Genomic DNA, 26,377 nt, shown 5'->3' with positions numbered 1-26,377 from the left:
ATTTTTGTTGCTAATTGTTGAGGCTATCAGTCAAGAGTATTTTTGTTTCATCATTGTTTAAAAAAAAATTGGTGTAGGTTGATCAAGTTCAAGTATATGTGTCCAAGAATCTTTCATTATGAAAACTGTTTAAGAACAGAAAACAACTAAAATAACGTGTTTAACACTCAAGAAATATTTTACAATTATAATAAACACAGTTCGACAAACAGTAGCAGGTAGAAAGAAACGGGTCTCCCAACAATGAAATACGGAACATCTGTTAGTGAAGGTCATTTGGATGAGTTATAGATTTCACAAGTTCCCAAACCTTCCTAAGATAACTTTATTAAAATAAGTATATTAAGAAATTTACGCTTTCGTTTACGGTATACGATACTGTATGTGAGTGCATTCTAGTCTCTTTCTCAGCGCTCTACTCCGAAAACGGTTTATTTTACAGAAAAATCCAACAGAACTTTTTTGTAGACAATTTTACTAGGAACAATTTTTATATTAAGCGTTATTGACCTACGAGCAATAGATCGCGAATTATTTACGAAAAACTGATTTTTGTGACATTTTGTCTTATCTTTTTTAGCTGGCACGATATCGATGTCGATTTTTCACAACTTTATTAAAACACTTAATAAATTCAATAAACACCAAACGAAATCTATTAAACAAATATTTATTTTTAAAAATAATTAATGCGCCTTTGCAATAAATTTTGAGTTCACAAGTTCGCGTATCCGAATTTTTGTCTTTGGCTCCCACTGATCTCTATACTAACAGGAGGCGCTGCCAGCACGTCAAAGTTGTCAATTCACAACATCTAAAGAATTTTTGGATCTTTTTTATTTTTTATTTTTTTTGGGACTTGATATTTTCAATTAGATATTATTGTTTGATTTGAAAACTTGAGGATCTAAATATATATAAAAAACATATATATACAGAAAAAACATTCTTAAAAAATCAGAGAAATGTAAAAAATATAGTTTTTATGAAAATAAATTAGTAACAAATATATATTTGTCCATTTTAAATGTTTTCCATAGAATATTGTATTTTTTGGTACAGTACTTGTTTTAGCTTAAAAAATTTAGTTAACCCCACCAGGAACCCTGCTAAAATACGTTATTGTTGTAATATTCATTAAGCGAATTACTTAATTATGATTCTTACTATGGGCGTTAGTTTTAGGGTCGAGTATGGTGAGGAGGTAGCAAAAAAGGCTCGAAAACTGCTTAGACTTACTGTATTTATACATAAATACCAAACAAAACAATATACAAAACGAAAAACTATATTAAGTCGCGCGTGCCGAATCTCTAGGAAGCTGCGTAGCTCCGCTGAGATCTAAGTGATCGACATCTGATCGCTTCGCTGTCCCGAGACTGAATGAATTTGTTTGATTCAAAACATCTCGCCTAGATTAATGTAGGTGTGTCGATTTTTTCTAAAGCGTGTACCAGGTTTACCGAAGAGGATTAAATTAATTGCATGTTATTAGAACATTTAGATGATTATTAAAGAAATGTGACTTAGAATTCCCTCGGTCGGGTAGCGGTTAGTCAGGGGTGGAAGGATTGTTTTATTGATGAAGTTATTCGGGGAGCTGTGTACCTGTATTAAGTATTTTCAAATGCGAGGGCACGTAGCGTGGTCACTATTAAAATTCTAATATTCGTTTAGAACCACCCGGTATAAAAACTTGCAACACAAAAATTGCGAAAAATAATTTTTTGTTCGCCAAACTTTTAGATGTGTTAATCCGATAAATACCAAACAAAACAATATACATAAGGAAAAAGAAAACTAAGTCGCGCGTGCCGAATCTCTAGGAAGCTGCGTAGCTCCGCTGAGATCTAAGGAATCGAGATCTGATCGCTTCGCTTTCCCGAGACAAAATAAATTTCTCTTTGATTCAAAACATCTCGCCTAGATTAATGTAGGTGTGTCGATTTTTTATAAAACGTGTACCAGGTTTATCGAAGAGGATTAAATTAATTGCATGTTATTAGGACATTAAGATGGTTACGTTTTATTAAAACCCTAATATTCGTTCCGAACCATCCGGTATAAAGACTTGAAACACAAAAATTGCGAAAAATAATTTTTTTGTTCGCCAAACTTTCAGATATGTAAATCTGATAAAAAAACGATAAAAAATTTAGATTTTAATTATATAAATTGAAAAAATCTTAATTGGGTCGTAAATATCGATAATCAATATCGAACGTTCCTTGAATGACTATTGAATATTAATAAATTGAATATTTTTTGATGTATAAAATTGCTGTTTAAGCTAGTTTATCAAGGAAATGATAGGTCGGCAAAGTATTGACGTTTCGATTATGTAAGCATCGATTTGTTCTAGATTTCAATTCAAAAATTCTATATTGTAATTACAGTTTATAATTTTAAGTAGGATGTATGTTTATTATTATGTTCTTGTACATCTATATGTATATATATTCTATTAAGATTTTAACCGCTGAAATTGAACTTTTTTGACCCTTTATTTTATCCCTATTTAATTACAACTTATCACATATTTTTGAGGCCTTGACTATTGTTCTCCATTTTTCTCTGTCTTGCATCTGTTTGTTCCAGCCGTACTCCCAGATTATCCATGTCTTGCACAATCTAATTTTCCCATCTATTTTTTGTTCTAACAGGAATCTTTTTTCCTTCGATCTCCATTATGTGATTTTTCCATTCTATTTACTATTGTATTTACTATATCCTAATTTTCTAATATATTCTTAATTTTATAGTTCATAAATCCTCTATACTCGTTATTTCCAACTTTCCCTGGTCTTTCCTTGTGGACTCTTAATTTGTTTGCTCTGCTAATGCTATTGCTCTGTTTGTTTTTGATATACCCCTATTTCTGCTTCCACTACTTTTTTCAGTCTATCAGGTACAATCAATCCACTCTTTTGGCATTGCTTCTGTTTCCCATACTCTTTCTATCTTGACCTTGAATATTTTGTATCTTATGTTATCTCCCCCATATTTTATTAGTTGGTTCATCATTTCGTCCGGTCCTCCTGTTTTATTGTGTTTCAGTTTGTTGATTAGATCATTACATTCCACTTTCGTCGGTTTTTCTTCATTTTCTAGGATTGTACCAATTTCACTTATATCATCTTCTTCGTATTCACTGTCTTCTTCTGTTAATAATTTTTTGAAATACTGACTCAATTCTTTTTCATTAATATTTGTTGTAGTTCGTTTTTTTATTTTGTTTCTTCATATGTTGATATAATTGTACAATATTATTTTCCAAGTTGTTCATACTATTATTTAACCATTTTATTTTCTTTGTTTTCATTAGCTTTGTGTTTTTTTTCTTATTTTTCTATATATATCATAATAATCTTGTTTCATAGTTCGTAGTCATTTCAACTTATTTTCTTTTGTACCAATGACTTCCTACATTTCATTTATAACAGCGGTTCTTAACCTATGGGTCGCGATCCAAAATTGGGTCGCGAAGCATATTTCTTGGATCGCGCTGAGTCGAACCAAAAAATTTAGTAATACACCAAATAATAAGTAATACCAACACCTCCCTAATACAATGTTTCGGTTTTACCGTTCTTCGCGAATAGCCTTCCGGAAGTGACGTCCAATCTCTAGGAGGTGTTGGTAATACTCACGCCATTGCTTTGCGTGTGCGCAGACTCAGTAAGCTCTCTGTCAAAAACTCGTTTCTGCGTATTGTGTTGTGAATAACAGTGAAACGTGAATACAAGAATTTTAGAAACAAATTTTGTGTTATTATTAATAGTGGAGTGATCAAGCTGCAGTGCGTATTGTAAATTTGTAATCACCCTAATAATGGCAAAACGTGAATACAATGAAGCATTTTTAGAATTAGGTTTTACATGCATTTATGATCGAGGAGTGAACAAACCGGATTGCGTGTTGTGCAGTGAAATATTAAGTAATGAATCGATGAAACCGAACAAACTTAAAAGACATTTTGATGCAAAACATAAAAATTTTTCCTTTGAGGGAAAAGATCGTACTTTTTTCGAAAGAAAAGAAGTCCATCTAAAAAGACAGCGTTTGGATGCACCAAGTAGTAATGGTTTTATAAATTCTGCCAAACAACCTACACTTGCTTCTTTTTATGTGGCTTGGCATATTGCAAGACAAAAGAAACCCCATAATATTGCTGATTGACTTGGCACGTATCATGTGCGGATATCAAAGAAATTAGAAAAGATACAATTATCAAATGATACAATTCGTTTACGAATTAATGATATGTCATTTGATATTAAGAGCCAACTTATGTCTGCTATAAAAGTTGCTGGTTTATTTAGTATTCAACTGGATGAAACGACAGATGTAAATAAAGATGCTCAACTCATGGTTTACGTGCGGTATCCAGGTTTAACAGATATACAGAAGGACATTTTATTTTGCAAATCAAAATCAACAACGTGAAGATATTTTTCTTACGGTCGATTCGTTTTTTAAAGAAGAAGGATTAAATTGGAATCAGTGTTTCAAAATGTTAATTATTTTCAAAAAGTTATAAATAGATCTTAATTTGGTCAATAAAAATTATTAAAAACACTTGATTATTAATTAAATGTTACTTGGATCGAAAAATACTTTTGTTTATCTTTATTATTAAAAAAATAAATAAAAAATTTGTAAGTAAAAAAAAATAAAACCACAATTTCAATACTATTTTATTTGAAAAAAAAACTTATTTTTATACGACGCGATTCCGCCGCCGCAAACTCAAGGCTGGCGCTCCGCACCTGCAGTTAAAAAAAAATAATCATCGTAGGATTGAAGATTTTTTAAAAATACGATCTAAAATAAAGCAATGAAAAAATTTTGACTTTTTTTGGGTCGCGACATGAACATATTTCTCAAATTTGGGTCGCGGCTTAAAAAGGTTAAGAGCCACTAATTTATAATACTTTTCTTAATCTCTTCTCATCGCTCGTCAATAGTATCTTTTTCTTTACTCTTTTGTAGCTGCTTTTCTGTATTCTTCTTCTCTTGTTTTCAGTTTCTGCACTTTCTATTTTCTGCTTTTTATCGTCTTGTTCACTATATTTCCCATTCCTAATTCAATTTTGATTATTACTAAGTACTGATCAGTGTCAACACCTGTTCCTCTGTATGATCTTAGATCTTGTATCATTTTTGATTTTCTTTTTGATATTAAGACGTGATCTATTTGGTTACCCTTGGTAGTTCCTGGTATCATTCACATAATTTCATATTCTTTGTAATGTTTAAAGCTAGTGCTAAACTAATATACATGTTGCATTCCTCGGCTAGACTTAAGTAATCTTCTTTTCCTATTTTTACATTCTTATCTATATAAACATCTATAATGTTTATAATATTGTTTTTAATTTAGTTTTTTTCTTAAAACAAATTATTTGTATCAATTAACATACATGATGACTTTAGTTTAATTAATATTAAGAGAAGGGGAATACTTTAGTGATAATCCTGACTTTTTAAAGCACTGAATCGAAAATATACTAAAACAGAATGGCGCTCATTCGTTGATTCTTCTACATGTAGTCTAAAAACTGTTTCGTCTTTACAATGAGTATATAAAATTGTTTTTACCAATACGACATGCAGTATATTGTGTGCACGTTAATAAGATATGAAGAACATCAATGGAAAGATACATTAAAGTAATCGGTTTGTTATTATGTCTACAAGGTGGATTGACTAAATATTCTTATTTCCTTCGTTTGTGGGACAGCAAAGCCAGAGATCATCATTATGTGAGAAACGAATGACCTATTCGAAACGAGAATAATCCTGCAAAATAAATATGTGGTTGATAGATCCAAAATGATCAACATGAAGCAAGAATTTAGGAGAAACTTCCAAATACATGGTGCGTCCCAAAAGAAAATTCACATTTAAAAAAGCAATTTTAAGAAAAGTATTATTAATTTTGAAAAAATATTGGTTATATATGAACATACATTGCCCGGTAATTAGTCGAATTTTTCAAAAAAAATTAGACTATTACCGTAGGTATGACTAGAAGAAAAATGGGGGGGACATTATTTTTCCCATGTTTTGAGACCTCCTGAACACGATTATGATGGTTTTTCGAATGTCTGTAGTTTATATGTATATCTATATATCTGCTTAAGCTACAATTCTTATTTTCGTCTCTCGAGCAATTGCTATGGGTCCGATTTGGTTCAAAATTAGCATACATGGCTTTTTTGGCGGCGGATTGATGTTATTAGAGTTTGGTTGAAAACAAATGAATATTTCGAGGGCTCGCAGTGCAAAAAAGTGGTTTTTGACCTTTGCTCACCTCTGCAGGTCAAACGAAAAGCGACTGAAAAATGAAATTTCACGTGTAGGTTCAATTAGTTGCAAGATGATTTCCTGTCTAAGGTCAAAACTTTCCATCTCCACCCCTCTCCATTTTATGGTCATTTTTGTTATATTTTCTTATTTTTTGGCCAGAAAAAGTTTAACTAGAGGGTTCGAACTTCGCATGCAAATAGGAGTAATGTTGAAGAATTGTCTTTCTCAAGTTCAAAGTTTTCTTCTTCAGTTCTTCTAGCACAAAACGCCCGAAATCATTTTGATCGTTGTAATTGTTGAACTGGACCGCCTCCTATTTAATGAATAATACGAGTATGATCGTTGCTAGGGTGATTTTTTTTACTTCCCATTTTCGAAATTTCTTGTCATTATGACAATTTTTTCTTTGTTGTCAATTAGAATTGAACAAGTGCGTTCGAGACCACCGGGTCTATTGAAATTATGAATTTTCATTCGAGAGAAACAGAGAGAGAGTGAAATGAAAAGTTATTGAGGAATAGCAAATTTTCCATATAAAGAAATAAGATTGAGAATTAATATCATTTCCAAGAAATTCATTTTATGGAAAGATTTGTTTGTGTATTATTCGACGAAAAATTCGACTTTCGTGATTGAGCTCTGCTGCTCACGGCTTTTTTTATTTCTTGAGGCCGCTCACACAACGTGCAATGCAATACAAGATGAAGTTCGGCTAATTATTCTCTCTAGTAACATTATTGGTTTTATGACTTTTATATTGCGTTGCAATTCTGAGAAGAGATGAGTTTCTGATCCGCTAGCACTACGTCTCTCACCAAGGATATCTTAGTTATCCTATGTTTTATTTTCCTTATAAGTTTCCTTTGAAATGTTCCTTAATCCATTCTCAATTAATTTTTGTATGTTTTCTCGTCTAATTATATAGCTAAACTCATATTTCCTCTTGCTCTATCTAACTAGGGTCTCGCCAACCATCGTCTAGGTGCTCTTTTCTGTCCATCAGACTCCAAGCAAGGCAGTAACCATGTCAAGCGGCCTTTAAAACGAACATCGACCAAATTTCCATCGTTGCACTAACGGCATTCATCTAATCGAGCCCTAAAATTGCCTTAACGGCTTGGCAGGTATTCTTTGTAATGGCTAAGTCGAAATTTCTGGAACTGTTGGCTATACTCATAATGAATCCACGGTTTACACTACCACTACACCAACACTCCAAATTACTCTGTTTGACGCGCGTTTCGATAATCTTGTTATCATCTTCAAAGATTGAAAGTGAACTAACTCACAATTGCACTGTCTGACGCGCATTTTATGTGTTGGTCTAGTGGTGGTATAAACAGTGTATTCAGTCTGTAATGGCTGCCATTTCGTGATGGAGATTTCGTTTTAATTGTGCCAAAGAAGTCGTTTTGTTAGTGTAAACTTTAGATTTGACATGTTTGGCTTATTAATCCTCTTAAATGAATGCACGCCTTGAAAGTACACGCTTATAATTCTCAGTTCCTACTCCACATATCGGTTCATTGAAAAAATTCATTGGAATACTTGAAAGTTGTATTTGGTATTCCCGTATTCCGTATTCTTAAATATAATCAGTACATAGTTTTACAAGGCGCCGTGGCTTAGTTGGTTAAAGCGCCTGTCTAGTAAACAGGAGATCGTGAGTTCGAATCTCGCCGGGGCCTCAATGCTTTTTTGACAATAATTGTATTATATTTTTAAGAACTGAAACTAATTTTTTCTACGACCGTGCGTTTTAACCCACTTTCCCGCACGCATTTAGCACTAGTGCGGGAAAGTAAAATTATGCAAATTTTTACCTTATTAGATAGTTTTTTGCTTCTGAAATTATAACTGTTGTCACTACAGGTAAATAAATATTTACGAAATATTCCATAAAAATTCCAAATAAAATTTAAACCTTTTCTAGCTTTTTGTAGCATTCTTAATGTTTTCAAAATATGAAATAATACAGATATTTTTTATATAACAATGTAATTGTTACTAAAACGTCAAAGTTGTTCAAAACGTCTTGGAAGTGACCGAATAAGTACAATCTTCTTCTAAATTAAACCACATTAAACCGAATCCGATGCTATAATATTAATGGATTCATCCGACGAAGAACTTCCCGAAGCCATTTTGAAGGCTGCAAATGAAACTAATTCCGAGCTGTTACCTGCCTAATCAAGACTAAGGTATGAGAAGCAATACATCCATTTTGTTACATGGTATAAGGAGAAAGGGGCCAAAACTTATAAGGAAGAGGTATTTCTGGCGTATTTTTCAGACTTAAGTAAGGTTTTGAAATCTAATACATTATGGTCCCGCTCTTCGATGGTAAAAAGTTTAGTAAAAATAAAGCGCAAGTTTTTAGTTTTTACTAAAGAAGATATATCCAGGGTTACCATTTTTGCACTGGTTGGCGCTATCCGCAGATCCGACCTTGTAAATATCACTGTTGACGACATTCAAGATAAAGGCAACCTAATTGTTGTGAAAATTTCTGATTCCAAAAATCATTCGTCAAGATCATTTCTTTTATCTGAAGAAATAAATGATGGAACCTATTTGAAAGCACGCAGATTTACGACCACCTACCACTCTACACCGCCGATTTTTTATTCATTATAAGAATGGAAAATGCTCAGTTCAATGCGTTGGCGTAAACACTTTTGGTAAGATGTCAGCAGAAATTGCCGCATATTTACGCCTACCTAATCCGGAACGTTATACAGGACACAGTTTCAGACGTTCTTCGGCAACGTTCCTAGCAGACTCCGGCGAAAAAATAACCAACCTAAAGCGAATAAGAAGAAAAAAATATCAAATAAAATTCTATGTACTACAAATGACTTAAAACCGTTGCCGTCATCGTCATCTTCATGCGACTTGCAACCGATGCCATCCTCATCAACGTCATCTGCCTTCCAGTTGAAACCAAATAAGTCTACTGGACCGGTAATTCTTACTAGTCTACAGAATACAACAAATTGTGTTTTCAATATCAATATTTATAATAATTAGTAGTTTTTAGTTAAAATTTTGTATATTATGTTTGTTGGAATAAAATAATTTTTGGAAAATAGGTTGGTATACTTTTTTGTATATACGGTCGTAGAAAAAATAATGCGTAAAGTGTCTTTCCCGCACTTGACCGCTTACCCGAACTCCGCTCCGCGTCGTTCGGGAAAACTGCAATCGCGTGCGGGAAAGTATCACTTTCCGCACTTGTTAGGAAAATAACTATTTCTACGACAGTGTTTTTTTCGTAACAGGCATTAAACTTGTCATTTTCCTTTCTTAGTTAAAATGCGCAATTATGCGCGAAAACAAAGAACAGATATCGTACTGTAAGTAGATGTAATAATATTTTCTATATCAAATTCGGAGAGCAATTAAGGTATATGAATATATTTTTTCTTTCGATTATATATAATATTTTTAGAGTTATATATATTTATATATATATTGCGTCTGATGAGTCTGAATAGTGAGCAACAAAATAGGAATTTCTAGTTTCCATTTTGTTGCTTATGCTCATTTGAATATTGTTCAATGTAGCAACTAAATCTTCTCTCCCTGTTCCGTGTAACAAGTCGAGCTCAAGCTAGCAAGTGTCAAGAAAATAACTAGTAGAATAAAAAATTCGTCCGGTCTTTTTTCTCTAATTTCCGGTAGTTCTTACTTGCAGCAAAAAATTAGCAACAAATTTTAGTTCAATAATTGATACGATATTTATTGATTTATCGAAATTTTATGCTAACTTTATATGAGTTTAGCAGTAATTGCGATTTAAGCAACAAAATCGCGGCTTCAGCAACTAAATAGCAACAAACAAGCTAAAAATTTTGCATATTTCCTTATTGAAATTTTCTAATTTGATACTGCTTCCTTGATAGAGCTATAATCATAAGCCTCTGCATATCCGAAGTTATATAGATATAGAGCTGAATCCTTTCTATTTTTATTTATTGATTCTCTTTTTTCCAATATTTCTTCATATTTTCACATGTTAATAACCAAAAGTTGGAATGTGTAAGTCTTGTGTTCCTTTTAAGCATATGAGTATGGAAATTTGATGTCTGTAATGTAGGTATTTATTTAGACATACTCATAATTTTATTAAAGGTAGGAGGGTATTACATTAGCAGATATTTGTAATAAAAAAATGCCTCAAGATGAGATAAGCAATCAAGCCTCTCTACTATGTCATTTACATTCACCGAGAAAATAAAAGAAACATAAATATCTACTTTATTGACATATTTTTAACATTTTAAAATCTTTGCTTTGCTTGATTATATTTTACACTACGATCTGGCTAATTCCAATTTCTTGTGCAAGCCTATATAGCCATCAATATGAGGTCTGGCTATTAAATAACGAGACCGCGTGCTTAGAGGGCGCCCTAGTGCGTTGGGTATCTAGATATTTTGTCTGTGCACGTCCCAAAAGACGTTTCCATCACTAGTATATTATTTGTGCAGTAATGGTTTGAAAACCATTTGTGTCGAAAAACAGGAACAATCTCAAACTTCTCAATAAATTGAAAAAAACTCCGACCGAGTGCTGTAAATTGTTGCAAGAGGCCTATGGGGACAATTCTCTAACTCGTGCGCAAGTTTTTGAGTGGTGTAAGCGCTTTAGTGACGGTCGAGAAAGCACTGAAGATGACCAGCGCCCAGGTCGCCCTGTGACTGTTTCAACTCCGGAAAAAGTGACCAAAATCAACCAAATTGTGCTTGTAGATCGTCGAATAAGTATCTGAATGATTGCCGATGCGGTAAACACCGATACAGAAACAGTTAAAAAAATTTTCCACGAGGAATTACATATGACAAAAGTCTGTGCGAGGCTGGTGCCAAAAAATCTGACTCCTCATCAAAAGCTCTTACCACAACGGGTCTGCTCGAAGGTTAGAAAAAGATCTGCTTTGAAAGGGACCCGATTTGAGTCGATGGAAGTGGTAAAGCAAAAAACGGCTGAGCTCATAAAGGCACTTACCAAAGAAGACTTCCAGCACTGCTTCGATCAATGGAAAAAACGTATGGAAAGGTGTGTGACGAGTGGAGGGGAGTATATTGAAGTGAAGCTTTCGAAAGGAGAATAATTTTTATAATAAAACCCTTTTTCGTAACCAGTCTCGTTATTTAGTAGCTAGACCATATGGAATACGCCGAAGACTGATGTGTTTTAAAGTCTAATATACTGTTTCACGTAGGAAAAATTAAATGCAGAAAAACAATATTCCAGCGTCAGAATACAGATAAATCCTTCTACTGGTTTCCGTTCCGTATAATAAACTTGATATCGAAAATGATTTAATATTATTCTAATAAATACAGTGACTTTGAAAGACCTTGCTATCAGTATTAATTTACTGTATATGATTAGATGGAAAAACTTCTTAATCCCAAAGGACAACGAAAGACAGAATTCCATTAAGATGATACTTTGTTTCACGAATAGGTTTCAGAACAATATTTTTTGTTTAGCGAATACTATAAAAGAAAAGACTTGAAAATTTCGAAGGAAATTAATTTTGGTACTTTTTTCGAATTTAAAACCCACAACAAAATTTAATGTATGGTTAGTTATTGGAGCTTATACAAATTAAATTGTGATTTTAATGAAAATTTCAAAATTAACATATTTTTAAAACAGGGTTTGCAAAAAACAGATTTGCCATCAAATGAAAGTTTCGGATAAGGTCAAATCTACTTCAATATTTTTCGAAAGTAACCATACATTTGACAGAATATGCTATCAAATTTTAAAAAATTTGAAAATCTAATTTATTCATACGATTTCTATTCGTGGGGTTAATTAATAAGCAGTGTCTCTTACGTTATTAATTTATTCAAATACTTTTTACTACACTAACTTATAATATAATTCACTTATCACTATCACTTAACTAATTATATAAATAACTTACTTAAATTCATCAATTACTTTGCTAACTCGCTCTGTTCACTACGACTATTTATTATAAACTGAACTAAACTAGGCTACATAAACTCCTTATATATCTTAAAAGAATTCTAAAAGCGTCTAAAAAGTATAGAAACAAAACACATAGATAAATAGACCTTCCTAGAAATTAATCAATAGAAACAATGTAAATAAACAGGCTGCTATAATAAAAAGTTATATAAAAAGCAACCGTAAGAGGTGGCGCGTCAGTCGAATTTTAGAATTCCCGGTATTTCAATCGTATATCGAAGGTTGCCGCCTTTGCCGAATTTTAGAATTCCATAACCGCCGGACAGGTCCGGCTTAAGGACCCATGACGCGAACTTGTTGCAATATGTAAAAATACGCATTTTGCATGTAATCTGAACCTTACTGATCACCATACTACCTAGTATTGCATTAATATTTACCCAATTCTTCAAAATGAAAAATATTGTGTAAGTATAATACTAACTATTATGTTCAAATAAAACACTGTCCATCAAATAAGTTATTCCACCATTCACATTATTCAGTGCGTGCTCTCACATCATAGAGTCAAAATATGGTATTTTTTAATCTTAAAATGTTAATTTAGGTATTTAGCCAGGCTCTCACTTGTTTTAAGTAAAATTTGAGTATAGTAATATAGAAAAAATACCTCTTGGATTATATATATGCTTTCTATGAAAAAAATATGTGATTTTTATTCTAAAATTTCAATACGAACAGAGTTGCCAGTTTCTGTTATTATCCGATACTAAAAAGATCCTCACTTGTTTTATAGTAAGAGGCAAGTTTTTATAATAAAAAAATACCTCCACGGCGGGGAATCGAACCCCGGTCTCCCGCGTGACAGGCGGGGATACTGACCACTATACTACCGAGGATTATACTCATTTGCAACCTTCTATTTCAGATCAATTTCATATGATTGTAAAGGATGTTATGATTTGTTGAATCGTGTATAGATTAAATGGTCAAAATTTTATAATTTTTAGTTAAGGTAATCTTTGATTTGTTTACTGAGAACTTTTAAGAATTATTCAGTGAGTATTTGGTAGATACGTTACGAATACTGTTGAAGATATTCTCTCGTAATAAAAAATATGTCTCCACGGCGGGGAGATAAATATGACGCCATCTAAATTATCCATTATGTTTTAATGTCATGACAAACAGCAACATTTTATTTCCAATTTACTGTATAACATTAAATCGAAAGAAATAATTCAGTAATAGTGAAATCATAATTGAAAACTGAGCAGGGCCTTGCTATTTTGAAAGATATATGATTATAGTGAAATCTGAAAGATACTTTGATATTGCTTGATTGGTGGGATTACTAATCACTAAACTATGGGGATTATTCTGAAAAACACCAAATTCTCCTCAACTCTTGAGGAATTCTACTAAAAAAAATATATTACTATTGGATATTTAAAATAATTGTTTACAGTTCTTTTGTTTGTTCGAAATTCAGCAGGGCCTCACCTCGTCCCGGCAAGAGATATGAACTTTTTCGATAAAAAGATCATCTCCACGGCGGGGAATCGAACCCCGGTCTCCCGCGTGACAGGCGGGGATACTTACCACTATACTACCGAGGATTATGTCATAAAAAATTGATGGATACTCTCTGTCACATTGTCTTCCAGATAAATATCACGCCATCTAAATTATCCATTATGTTTTAATGTCATGACAAACAGCAACATTTTATTTCCAATTTACTGTATAACATTAAATCGAAAGAAATAATTCAGTAATAGTGAAATCATAATTGAAAACTGAGCAGGGCCTTACTATTTTGAAAGATATATGATTATAGTAAAATCTGAAAGATACCTTGGTATTGCTTGATTGGTGGATTACTAATCACTAAACTAGGAGGATGATTCTGAAAAACACCAAATTCTCTTCAATTCTTGAAGAATTCTAGTGAAAAAAATATATTATGATTGGATATTTACAATCATTATTTAGAGTTCTTGTGGTTGTTCGAAATTCAACAGGGCCTCACCTCGTCCCGACAAGAGATTTGAACTTTTCCAATAAAAATAACATCTCCACGGCGGGGAATCGAACCCCGGTCTCCCGCGTGACAGGCGGGGATACTTACCACTATACTACCGAGGATTATGTTAACAAAAAATGAAGAATGAATCATAATTGAAAACTAAGCAGGGCCTTACTATTTCAAAGGAGAATTGATTATATTGAATTGGGAAAGATGCATTGATATTGCTTGATTGTGGAAGATTATTAGTAACCAAACTCTGGATGATCACTCTCAAAAACTCCAAATTCTTTTAAATTCTAGATGCATTCTACTAAAAATATATTGTCACAATATTTCAAATAAATTTCAAGACAGGCGGGGATACTTACCACTATACTACCGAGGATTATATTTACAAAACATTGAAAATTTAGCATGGCCTTACTTTTTATTAAAATTTCATTGGAGATTGGATTATAGTGTAATCGGAAATATATCTCGTCATTTCTTGATTGGTTAAAGTGGTGTTCAATTGACTAGAATAATCAGAAATAAATTTTCTAATGTCAACGTGTCCAACAGCTTATATTTATTGTTTATACTTTCAATATACATCGAAGCAAATGGTGGTACGCAGCTCGTGATCGACAAACAATCATCCAATTTACACATTCGACAGTCAACTAAAGACATTCATTACGAAGTCAAAAAACAAACGAGCAGTGCAGTCAGTGTCTGATAATACTGTTACTGGCCCACTTGTAGTTTGTATGGGTGCAGCAATATTGGATATGTTTTAAACGTGAAGATATGTACCAGTCGAATTGTGTACTTAAACTGAATAAACACGAGTTTCTTATCGAGGTATGATTGTTTTTATAAACGTTTTTGGAGGGAGTTTAAAAAAGTATGTACTAAAAAGTGCCACTTAATTAACATCCTTGCGATCAGTGAAAGACAAACTAATCATGTTTTGATTATTTAGTGCGATACAGAGTTATTCAAAACTTGTAAATAGCTACCATGCGGCTCACGCAAAGTGAAACAACAACGCACTTAAAACTTGTTGTCATATGATCATATCGTATATGATATTTGAGTGTTTACAGATACTTCAAACATTAAACATTTTAGTGCGATGATTTTCTATGACTTTCGACTTTGTTTCGCTAGTTTTCCGAATTCAACCATAATCGCACTTCGCTACAGAATGAATTTTCTGAAGATTGTCCAAAATCTGTTGTTGTGCCAGTAAATGTCGATATTACTGATCGTCATGTGACATACTGGGAGATTAAGACATACTTGGGCATAAGTTCAACTTGCATATATCCGATATTGCATGAATATTTGGCTGTCGAAAAGATTTGTTCGCGTTGGATACTGCATACTTTGACTATCGCTCAAAAAAATCTTGAGTCGATTGGTGTAGATAAATGCTAAAAAAATTCAATTGTGGGGCTTCAAAAGACGTGTATAAGATCGTGACATGCAACGAATGTATATAAAGTATATAAAAGACCTAAACTTTTGTATAAAATAAACTTAGAACCAACAAAAGTAATTCTTTGTTTATTAAAAAAAATAAAAATGAATGCTGGGTATGAATGAAGTTTTATTATTATTTTCGTTTAATTACACAAAACAATATTTTCATGAAATACTGGCTATTTATAAGGTTTTAATTTGATATTGACAGACACACAAAGTTATGATACAGTCGGTTGATCAATTTAAAGCTTTCTGATAAATTATATTTTTTGTTTTGTTTTGTGGTGCGTAAATGAACAAAGATGACGTATAATTGTCCATGTGCGGAACAGGGAAACTCTAAGATGATTCCACAAACTTCCAGCCAGTGGCCTTGCGGTTTATTTATGGTCATCGCAAAGACCAGAAATTGTAAACGTTTAAAATCGAATAGTTAATCCGTTGGAATCATCGGTATACGCGGGATCAAGACATCTCCTCTTTTGTATTTTCCGTTTTTTGATTATTGGCTCAATGATGTTATTCATCACCTTTTTCACGGCCATTCGAAGTTGATTAATATTACACAACATGATGACAACTGATCCTACAGTTAATTACAAATTGTAAGGTGGTAATCCAGGCAATTCCAATGAATTTAAAAACTACGTCATCCTGGTTCACAATGGTGCGACTAATTTGAAAGAAACCAACTGAAGAAAATTCTGAGTGGTCGCATTGAGATCCTCGACATCTTTATTTTTCGCCGTCGACTTTGGTTATTCACCCAGCCAATTATGATCATTGAACTATTGCGCTATATCTAGGAAAACACGCTGGATAAGCTCCTCTTTAGAATTTGTTATGTGACAGAAATCTGTGGGTAATTTGATGAATCCGGTTGAGGTGTCCACTACGATTTTATTGTTTCCAATGTTCAACAAATGTTTCGCAAACACTTTCGCAGTTGTATCTGTGTGTCACAATCACAAAAGATCAACTAAAAAACCCATAAGTTGTAAACACCAACACAAAGGATTACAGAAGTAAATAATGTTCTCGCGTACCTAGCCGGTAATTGTCACTCACAAATAAGGATGTACTCTTTGTCTGAGATATCAATCGATATAAAGGATGGATCGACATATTAGTTGGTTGTCAAATATTCTGGTTGCTTTCAGAAATGTCAGGCGAAGTAGTTTTCTGCCTAAATTCTCTCGTTAAAAACTGCATTGACCAACAAAAAGACGTTTACATCACGTTCATCGACTACGAGAAGGCGTTTGACACCGTCAAGCATGACACTATGATAAAAACGCTGCAGAGCGCCGACATCGACAGCAGAGATATAAGAATTATTCAGAACCTCTACTGGAACCAGAAATCACGGGCTAGGCTGAATCAGACAATCAGCACAGAAGACTTCAAAGTTTTAAGAAGGGTACGCCAGAGGTGTATTTTGTCTCCTATGCTTTTCAACCTCTATGTAGAGAAGGTCTTTGCTGAGGCTCTTGAGGGTTCTGATTATGGCTTTAAAGTTAATGGATACCCGCTGAATAATATTTGCATCCGGACGATACGGCAATACTCACAGACAACGTATTCGAGATGTAATTATTATTGGATAAAATAAATAATATTGGGAAATCATATGGCTTAAAATTAAATGCAAAAAAAACTAAATGCATGGCAGTAAGTACAAATGCAATTTTAAGTGCCCCATTGCATATAGAGAACACGCCTATCGAGCAAATGAAGATGTTTAAATATCTAGGGATAACTACAAATGAGAAATGGGACCCGCAACAGGAAATTAAATGTTATATGTGGTCAATTTTACTGTATGGCATGGAAACATGGACATTAAAGATATCGTCCATAAATAAACTAGAAACCCTCGAAATGTGGACCCTTCCAAGAATGTTGCGTATACCATGGACATACAGAATGAGGAACGAGGCTGTACTAAGAAGAGCGGGGACTGAGAGAGAGTTGTTTAACTTGATCAAGGTGTGGAAGGTTGGATACTTGGATCACGTTCTTAGAGGAGAAAGATACACAACACCCCAATTGATCATACAAGGACAAATCGAAGGTAAGAAAAGCATAGGCCGAAAACAAATATCATGGCTACGCAATAAAAAAAATTGTACTGGCATATAACACCGGTGAGCTGTGTCAAGCAGCTATAAATAAATGTCTGGCCAAAAGATAATCGCCAACGCACTGTAGGTGCAAGGCATTAGAAGAAGGTCAGAAATTTAATTTGTGACAAAACTTAAAATATATCAATCTAGTGATGTTTGGTTGTCTTCTATTTTATTTTGAGCATATACCTATTTATTACCTTTTAAACCTTCTCTGGACCACAAATAATTCAAAACCAGAATTAGCCAAATCGTCCAGCCGCTCTCGAGTTTTAGCGAGACTAACGACACAGAAGGGCTGGAATTATAATGTTGATGGTTCACATTTCCTGGATAATTTTTCAAAAAAAAACTAACAAAATAATTACTTTATGAAATTTTGGTGTACTTGATAGCAAATTATTACAAACATCGTATGACTTTTGAACAATATCTGGAGGTGTATTTTTGTATTACATTATAACCAATATTTAACAAATCTGAACTGTTATTTATTTACAAGTTGCATGGCAAAGGAGACGTGAAATATGTAAGGTTAGCAACTAAGTACTTTCGTTTTTTACTGATGGAGAGCCTTGCTTCATTTTTTGAATAAATTATGTTAGTTCCGTATTTTGCAATTTGTCACATGGTACTGGTCACATTGAAATAACTGGGTCCTGCACCATCAAATAGTTGAAACATGATGAACCAGCACAAACCACATCGAAAGCTCATGCTGTCAGTTTGTTGGATTACAAAGGTTTTTTGTTTGTTTTTTGGGGTGCTTCCAAGAAACCAAACAATCAATTCTGATGTTTACTGTCAACAATTAACGAAACTGAATGAAGTAATCAAAGAAAAACGGCCAGAATTGTCAAATCGGTTCCACCATGATAATGCGAGGCCTCACACATCTTTAGCAACCCGTGGGAAACTATTAGAGTTTGGCTGGGAAGTAATGCCACAGCCCCCATACAACCCTGATCTTGCACCATTCGATTACCATTTATTTCGAATTTTACAGATTTCTCTGAATGGTCAAACTTTCAAAATATGATGATAACCTTCAATCGCTCCTGATTCAGTTTTTTGCTAATAAGGTTCAGAAATTTTATAAGCGCGGAATCATGAAACTGAAAGAAAGCTAACAGAAGGTCATTGAGCAAAATGGATTAAGAACTACTAAACCGAAATTACTTTGTTTCCAACCATATAATAAAATAAATATACCAAACTCAACTGTTTTACTAAACTTACATTTATAAAAATCATTAGATTATAGATTACAATGAAGTCTACTATATATTTATATTAAACCCGTATAACATCCATTATATACTTACGATTTCCCATTCATCATTCTTTATAATTAACCAACTTAAAACTGTGTCAGCGTTACACGATCTCTACATCCGTTTTATATCAATATATGTATAACAATTTGAATATGATTAATTTTAAACGACACATTGCTTGCATGCAACTCACACCAAAAGAACTTTAATTGCTTCAATTAAAAAATGTTACGCTTGTTACATGCGTTCATATTATGCTCGTATTTTAATTATACCATTAAGTGGATATGAAATTACGAAAATTTTTTACTGAACAAACCCCAAATGTTTTTCAGTTTTCTATCTATCCTAGAGACGGGATCATCTTTTTTGAAACACTCTGTTTAGTGGGACTTATAACATTAAATGAATTGAAAGACCTCACAGAAAGTTTTAGAAAAACCTTTAAAATAAGAGTACGATTGAGTTTTTTTTATTGCATACACATTTTCAACGATCTTATACTTTTATGATTTACGAGGGTGTTACATTATATTCGGATACTTGGAATGTTTTGCTTTGTGAAATTGTTTGAATCAGTCAGGATGATATTGTTTTTATTTTATCATCATCTTGGGCAGCACATTGGGTAGACAATTTCATCATTCGAGAAATCGCAATTCCCTTTAACTTTCCTGTCTTATCTTTTTACAGCTACAAGAGTTTCAATACTGGAAATTTATCATTTTATCTGACTTTTCCAGTTATTTCAAATGAAAATACGAAATATTGAGATAGCTGTAGTACAACGGACTAAAGATCTTTTATAACCTTTTTACCTAACCCTAACGAATATCTATTGGAACTACACACAGAAGTTGCGAGCAATACAAAGTGAAAAAGTGAAAAATATGGTTTTGCTTGCACTACAAACAGAAATAATGGGAGGAATTGGAGACAAGTTAGAATTAGACAGTAGAGCAAACCAAAAACTCTTCTAAGGAGTATTGAAAGGTATTGAGGACAACAAAAATATATCAATTAAGATTGAAGAAGTACTAATAAAGGAAGTTGATAAAATAGAGCGCTGGAAAGATTATTTTGAAGGACTGCCTAATGCAGACAAAAAGAGGAAGAGATACAGAAACTCAAAACGTAGAAGGAAGTAAAGAGCTTATGACTAAAGAGGAATTGGTTGCAGCAACAGAACAGCTAAATAATGGAAAGGCATCGAGAGAAGATCACAGCTAAGATGATAAAGAACAAGAAGAAGAGAAAACAGGACTGTATTACTGCTAAAAGCTTTAAATTGAGTTATGGAGAAAAGATCCTTAAAAATTAGGAAATTGGCAATGACAATACCTCTGTTATACATACCGCTGAAGCTTTTTGAACAAATAATACAAAGGAGACTGCAAGCTAAAATAAAACATTTGTAGAAAAATGACAAGAATCGAACCAGTATACATTGCATTTCCAGACATGGAAAAAGCTTTCTAAGTAGTTCCACAAACGAAAATATGGAAGAACGTGCAAAAAATAAATGTTAGCAGCAAATTAACTAGACTCATAGCTTACATGGATGAATTAATTAGAAGTGCAGAAAAGAAAACCAAATATTGATAGAAAATGGAATGAAAATGAATAAAAGAAAACCACATTTATGGTAGTAGCAAATGTAGAAGGAAAAATCGAAATCAGGGTTGAAGAGGAACTTATAGAACAAGTTAGTAGCTTCCAATAACTAGGAATTATGTTGGGAGAAACGGAAAGATGGGATGAAGAATTAAATAATAGAGTAGAGAAGACGAACAAGGTATACTATGCATTAAACAAGGGGCTCATAAACAAAAAAGGTATCCCAAAAGAAACAAAAAAATGTTCAGAGAAATTTATATGCCAATAATCACCAACGGCTTCGAACATAGAGAGACAGGAGATGAAATACCTTAGAAGAATGAAGGAAGTAACTAGAAAGGATAAGCTCAGATACTCGCATAAAAGAAGATTCTGAAATTGAACCCATACAAGAATACAAGGTCTGACTATTAAATAATGGAAATGGTTACGAAGAAGGATTTTATTATAAAAATTATTCTATATTCGAATGCTCCCCTCCTCTCGCCACACACCTTTCCATTGATCGAAGCAGTTCTGTCTTTTTTGGTGATGTTCTTTAGGAGCTCTGCCGTTTTTTGCTTCACCACTTCCATCGACTCAAATAGGGTCCCTTTCAAAGTAGATCTTTTTCTAATCTTTCAAGGAAATCTGAGCAGATCAGCTTTTGGTCAGCAGTCAGATTTTTTGGCACCAACTTCGCACAGACTTTTGTCAAAATTTTCCTAACCGTTTCTTTATCGACGTTTACAGCCTCGGCAATCATCATGCAACAATGTGCACGCACAATTTGGTTGATTTTGGTCATTGTTTCCCTAGTTGAAATAATCACAGAGTGACCTGGGCGCTGGTCATCTTCAGTGCCCTCTCGGCCCTCACTAAAGCGTTTACATTACTTAAAAACAGGCGCATGAGATAGAGAATTGTCCCCATAGACCTCATGTAACAATTTATAGCACTCAGTCGGAGTTTTTTTTTTCAATTTAACGAGACATTTTGATATTGATACGTTGCTTCTGTTTTTCGGCACTATGTTTTGGGACTTGCATAAACAAGATATCTAGATACCCAACGCACTACTCGCTTTTTACCTCAGTATTTAATAGCCAGACCTCGTACATAGATAGGAGACAACTAGGATGGTGGGTTAACAGCTGTTATCTATATCGTAACTTCTGTTCATTGGTAACATAGATGATAGAGAATAGTGCTGATTGGGTGTTTGTACTACACTCTATTCCGACGCCCTTACGCTCATAAAATTAAATCCTTATACATACAACGGCACGCAGTTTATAGAGCAAAGCATCAGTCCGGTTATTTAATTAGCTGCAGCTCTTATATTATGGGGTATCATATTATCATGCTTGTATTTCGATAAGCTTAGACGGAGTAAGGAAATGAAGTATGATACCCTCGAATTTCTATATACCGCTTCTTTAATTATGTTAATGTCACGTGGAGGGTTTTTGAAACGAAGAAAAAATTCTCTCCTGTTCTCTGGCTCTATCGATTTAACTCTTGATCCATTTTTAGATAATGAATTACACACCGTTGAGTTTATCCGTGTTAGGATGATGGAAAGTGTTTTAATGCAAAAAGTGGAAAATCGGAGAGTTTTAAATACGAGAGGGACTTTCACGACAAGACACTTTTTATTGATTGATAATGTTACCAAAGGTTCTAAATAAGGGTGAAATTATTAGCGATAGATGTGAAAGATATGTACTATATACTTTTGATAAAGAAAAAATATCAAACGATAAGGAACCTCAAACATTGACAAGGGGTTAAAATTAAAGTATAGAAAATACAAGCTTAAATTAGTCAAAACAATCATTTATATCAAATTAATCCATCAATTTTCAGTCTTCCTTCCTCTGGTACGTACTCAGCTGACGAGGTTATGGCCTCTAGATTTTGAGATATAAACGATATTAACTATTTGTAAAATGAGTATAGTAACATTATTGGTTCGAAGAAGGAAATCAGAATGGAATGGCTTCATATGTCACAAGATTGTATCATTCAAGAAGTTAACTGTCTTTATCATAAATCGAAATTTGGCTTAGAAACTTTTTTTGTTTAACAGACCGATAATTTTTGATCTGAGTATTATAGTTATTATCAACTTATAATTAAATTTTTATTTGATAATGTATTTTTTAATATAGCGCTGATAAGAACAAACCAAGTTACATTCTTAAAATCACGCCCTATTCTATTATTTTGCTTAAAATATTTTAAGGCACTTCACAATATACTTTCAGTCTTTATCAAAATATAAAATTATACATTATCCATACATTTCCCATCAAGTGCCTTGTACTAATTGTGATGCTGTATACATAGGGCAGACATCTCAGTATTTCGAAAATAGATTAAGAAGTCATCAATACGATTAAAAAAATAGGACTGCATAAACGAACCAAGAAATATTAAATAAACATAAATTCAATTACAAAGACTTCAAAATTTTTGGAATCTAATACACGAAAACGAGAATTTTCAGAAAGGGTTTACATTCATAAGAACGAAATAGCTATAAATGATAATAAAATGTATATTTCTATTTTGTAACTTTTAATACAACTACAAATAATATATATATATATATATATATATATATATATATATATATATATATGCAAATTTTCAGTGTCAAATCACATTTTAATAAAAACTGAAAGTAGTCGGAAAGTCAAAATTTGTATCTATCTGGCGTACCCATCGTTTTTCTTCGAAATATAAATCCACCACGACTTTGCAACGGAACCGGATTCTTAGTCAAGAAAATGTTATCGAGGTAAAAATTTTGACTGGAAAATCAAAGGTGAAGGGACAGCATGAACTGTCACGGCAATATATTAAATTGGAATGAGAGTGGCGCTATTTTATAAGAAATTCCCCCCCTTTTTAAAACTAATTCCAGTTATTTTCGATCCAACTTAATTATTCTCAAATTATTTCTACAATTGCCGAAATTTGTTATTGATTTATACCTGGATTCTTCCTTCCAATACAGACAACTTGTCATTTCAAATCATCGTTCTTGTTTTCTGCATTTTCAGTTCGAATTGTAATATTTTCAACATCGATGAACTGATTTTCGAATGTATCCATTTCTTTAAATAGCGCTTCACAACCATCGACATCAACACATACGTTCTGCAAAACAAAAATATTACGATCACAGATATATACGAGTATCTATATACAAAAAAGTATAAAAATAATCGAGAATTGATAATCTTCCAAGATTGAACGAAAAAGAAGAAGTAAGGTAAATGTTACGTTTAAACAACGTTGTCAGACTTTTAAAAAGTATGGAAAACATATGAAAATATTGATTTATGGATTTATGTTTCTAAGGAGAATGATGGGTACGCCAATTATTGTCGATAGATGGTGCAACTGTCAATAGCCGGCTCAATCGGATTGGATACATTGTGATAATCGGATTGCTGATTGACATCTAATAAATTCAGAAATTGTTTTCACATTGTCGCCGTACAATAATCCCTTCAAAGATACCTGTTCTTCATTTGTAATTTAGAAAAAGAATGATGTGAATTCTTATTGTGACAGAGTGCTTATTATCGTAAATACAAATATTTCAGATGCCATATCTATTAAAAATGAAGCCTAAAGCTATGGGGATAGAATACATTGCAATGGACTTACAAAATAATACAATTGTGTCATAGTTCACACTTTCTTAAATTATACGTCAACAATAACGTTTTCAGGAGATTGATGTAATGCACTATCTGTGTTACGAGAATCATAATTTATTTAAATAAATTTTAAGAAGAGTTTTCGTATTTGACCAGTATCACGATGATATGGATGCAGTTGCAGAAAGCCGTTTACCTGCGCTCTGTCGAAGAACAAGGACCACTTCTCATCATTGTCCTCATAGAGAACGTATTCTCACTTGGAACAGTCAAAAATAGGGGTGTCCAAATTGCAAGGCACCAAGGGCCAAAACTAAAACCTTTGATGTGGTTGCGGGCCATATAATAATTTTGTTAAAGCAATAACAAAATAATGTAAGGTATAAAAATAATTAACACAAAAAAAGAGTATTATTTCTTTTGTTGCTCATCGAGTACGATTTTGTAAATGAATGGAAAATTTATACATATTTTTTTTGAGAGCTAAAAGAAACATTGCAATAATAATAAAGAGTTATATCAAATGTGAAGACTGTGGTCGATCGGCTTCATCCACCAATGAGGAAATGTCCACCTCCAGTTCAGTTGTAGACAGTCTCATGAGATGACGTAAGGAAGAATCGGTGAGGTTGCTTCTGTTGTGGTTTTTAATGTACTTCATGGAAGAAAAGGCACTTTCACGTGTATATGTGCTTCCGAACATTGATGTAATCTTTAGTCCAAAATCTCGCAGATTTGGAAATTTCTCTTTAGAAGGATTATTATAAAGCAGTAAACTGCTTTTGATACTTTCGATTCATCAATAACTTGTTGAATTAGTGAACTGCCGCATGAAAACTCAATATTTTCCTCACTATTAAATTCTTCTGCTAGTTGCAGACAGCTAGGGAAGTATGCCAGGTTGTTCTTTTCCAAAGCATGTTTAAACACGTTCAGCTTATTCCGTTTATTTTTTCGATTAAATCTGAAACCGTCTGGTTTCTTCCTTGAAGACTCAAGTATAAACTGTTAAGATGATTAGTCAGATCTGTCTTAAGAATTCTGGATCCTTAAGCTTTCTTTCCAGTTCAGTTGTGTCCGATGAAACGTATCGATTGAGGAATGCGGGGATTTCCTTCCTTATGGCAAAAAACCGTTCCATTCACTTTCCTGCACTCAGCCACCTTACTTGGTTGTACATTAGCAAGTCTCCATACTCAGCCTCTGTTTCCACTAAAAACTGCCTAAGTTGCCTGAGTAGAAGGGATCGATTTCCACCTCTAATCTTATTTATAATCTTACTCACGGTTTGAAAAACTTAATTTTGCTTGACTGATTTTCCACTTAAAGCTCCCTGATGTATAATACAATGGATTGCAGGGCAAGTAACACCATTCTCTCGAAGCAGACCCACTAATCCATTGATGGGGCCCCGTCTGTTGCTATTGCTGAACATTTATCGAAACCTCCAATTCTATCAACTGCTTTCTTCACAGCCTCATAGATGTCTTTTCCTTTAGTCGTTCCATAAAGAGGGCAGATATCAAATAACTCCTCTTTACTGGTAAAATCGTCAAAAGTAGTACACACAAATATTAGGAGCTGACTAACATCTGATTGATCAGTGCTTTCATCCAGACAAAGTGAGAAATATTAACTTTTTTTAACTAGGCTAAGCATAGACTTTTCTACTTGCTCACCCATAGCAACTATCCTTCTTTGTATGGTTTGATGTGAAAGTGGCACTGATTGAAATTTCTCCGCCATTTTAGAATCTTCAAAAGCTTTGGGCATTTCAACGGCACACTTTTTAATTAAATTGCCATCAGTAAAAGGTTTTTTTGCCGTTGCTAGCTCAAGCGACACGGCATTGTCATATTGTAAGGTATGTAAGGATAAAGAAAATATAATCCTCTCCGTAAAACATTTCGCGGGCCACAACGAATGGCATCGCGG

At 33.3% G+C, this 26,377-nt stretch overlaps 1 protein-coding gene and 1 non-coding gene across 3 annotated transcripts in view; both read left to right on the top strand.

The window, feature by feature from the left end:
* LOC130441391 (rap1 GTPase-activating protein 1) overlaps positions 1-26,377 on the top strand; it is a 990,184-nt gene that overhangs the window by 273,183 nt on the left and 690,624 nt on the right. The window lies entirely within an intron of this gene.
* Trnat-agu (transfer RNA threonine (anticodon AGU)) lies at positions 7,927-8,000 on the top strand. The gene has a single exon. It is a non-coding gene; the product is annotated as a tRNA-Thr (tRNA).

Source organism: Diorhabda sublineata, chromosome 3 (genome assembly GCF_026230105.1).
Source record: "Diorhabda sublineata isolate icDioSubl1.1 chromosome 3, icDioSubl1.1, whole genome shotgun sequence".
NCBI classification, from domain to species: Eukaryota; Metazoa; Arthropoda; class Insecta; order Coleoptera; family Chrysomelidae; genus Diorhabda; species Diorhabda sublineata.
The sequence above is the reverse complement of the archived record's forward strand: the minus strand, read 5'-3'. Positions and strand labels throughout refer to the sequence as shown.